Genomic DNA, 2,448 nt, shown 5'->3' with positions numbered 1-2,448 from the left:
TATGGATAGATAGATGATAAATAGATAGATATGGGATAGATAGATAGATAGATTGAAGAGATAGATAGATAGATAGATAGATAGATAGATAGATAGATAGATAGATAGCTATATGGATAGATAGATAGATATGGGATAGATAGAAAGATTAATAGATAGATATATGGATAGATAGATAAATAGATATGGGATAGATAGATAGACAGATAGATACATATGGGATAGATAGATAGATAGATATGGGATAGATAGATAGATAATGATATACATAGATAGATATGGGATAGATAGATATGGGAAAGACAGATGGATAGAAAAATAGATATATAGAACTGATGGATAGATATGAGATAGATGGATAGATAAAGAGATAGATCATAGATAGATATATGGATAGATAGATAGATATGGGATAGATAGATAGGTAGATAGAAGAGATAGATAGATAGCTATATGGATAGATAGATATGGGATAGATAGAAAGATAATGGATAGATATATGGATAGATAGATAAATAGATATGGGATAGATAGATATGGGATAGATAGATAGATAGATAGATAGATAGATAGAAGAGATGAATAGATAGATAGAACAGATCGAAAGATATAGGATAGATAGAAGAGATGGGTAGACAGATAGATAATAGATAAATAGATAGATAGATAGATATGGCTAGAAAGATAGATATGGATAGATAGATGGATAGATAGATATGGATAGATAGATAGATAGATAGATAGATAGATAGATAGATAGATAGATAATAGAAAATAGAGATGAGAGCAGCACAAACAAGCAATAACATGAATGGCTGGGTGCCCGTCCTCCAGGTAAATACCAAACCTTCTTACATATATAAAAAGTAGTAGAGACAGCACTCCAAAAATAGATGATTTATTCGCTCAGCAGGAGCTGTGGCAACGTTTCGGCTGAACACAGCCTTCTTCAAGCAAAGTGCAGAGTATACAGGTGAAGTATATATCAGATCATCCATTTACAAGACAATTATAATATAACTAGATGGTGGCCCGATTCTAACGCATGGGGTATTCTAGAATATGTATGCGGCCGACCGGGCGCAATCAGCAGAGCGGTGTTTAAATTTGGCGCCAATATCGCTGATTGGTCGTGGCCGGCGGCCGCGACCAATCAGCGAATCGTATTAGTGAGGACCGGGGAGCAGCGCTGCCTGTGCGGGTACTTCCGCTGCGAGCAGCCGGGAGATGACCGGTTGGGGAGATAACCGGCTGCTCGCAGCAGAAGTATCCCAATCGGCGGCGCCGCTCCACGGTCCTCCCTTTCCACTTGCCGTCGGGAGATCAAGCGGCCCTAGCCGCTGTTCTCCTGACGGTAGCTGCATGGAGGTCAGCGGCGCTGCCGGTCGGGGTACTTCTGCTGCGAGCATCCGGGAGATGACCGGCTAGCGCCGGTCATCTCCCGGCTGCATCGCCGCTGACCTCCGTGCGGCAGATGAGCCGCTAACGTCCACCATCTTTTTCTGAAATCCTGCGTCGCTGATTGGCCGCGGACGGACCAATCAGCGACGTGGGATTTCCTGGATAGAAGGACAGACAGACGGGATAAGACGATTATATATATTAGAAGTGCAAAAAGTGTAAAGTACAAAGTACATAGAAACATACAACATATATACATAGATAGATCATGATCTATATAAGCTTCTGTAATTCGTAATAATATATACACATCATTCATTCTCATAATATGATTCAATTCATGATAAATTACATAATGAGTACAGGTGTCCAGAATCAAAATAATTAAGATTAACCCACCTAATCAGCATGTGAACATCGCTGAAAAACAGCGTCCCAATAGCAGACTGCGCATGTCAGAGTTGCTGCTGTATAGAGGAAGTGACCACTCTATGACGTGCATATTCAAAAATTGGCCCTGCGCATGCGCCAATGATGTCACTAACGGAAGTGACATCACATTATAGGCCGAAAGCGCAGAAAGTGCCATCTTTGATATGGTACATATAAACACTGTCTAATGCGCAAGTGTCTACGCCATTACATTACAACAGCGCCATCTTTGTTGCGATATGCCCCACAAGAATTATATATACCGGGCTACTACCATATATCGCAAAACAGATTTATATTGAGTATATACTGTAAAATATAAGTTTAAATAGCGCATGGCAAATGTCCCAGTACGATGGGACCATCATATGATGGTCCAAAATCACAACAATTAACATTTTGATGGTTATCATTTGATTTGTGATTTTGGACCATCATATGATCACTGTATATAGGAGTCTTTTTTTTATAGGTTTTGTGTACTAACAGCTGACATGGTTGATTTATTAAAGGGCATGGTATGGTGCTTGGCGTCTGTATATAATATGGGACTTGATACATAGATCACATGGGGTTGAGTAACTTGCCCCTCACTGGGTGAGTGGCTCCCTTTAG

The sequence above is a fragment of the Phyllobates terribilis genome, unplaced genomic scaffold (genome assembly GCF_046119375.1).
Source record: "Phyllobates terribilis strain yellow unplaced genomic scaffold, ASM4611937v1 Scaffold_5__5_contigs__length_657084704, whole genome shotgun sequence".
NCBI lineage: Eukaryota > Metazoa > Chordata > Amphibia > Anura > Dendrobatidae > Phyllobates > Phyllobates terribilis.
The sequence above is the reverse complement of the archived record's forward strand: the minus strand, read 5'-3'. Positions refer to the sequence as shown.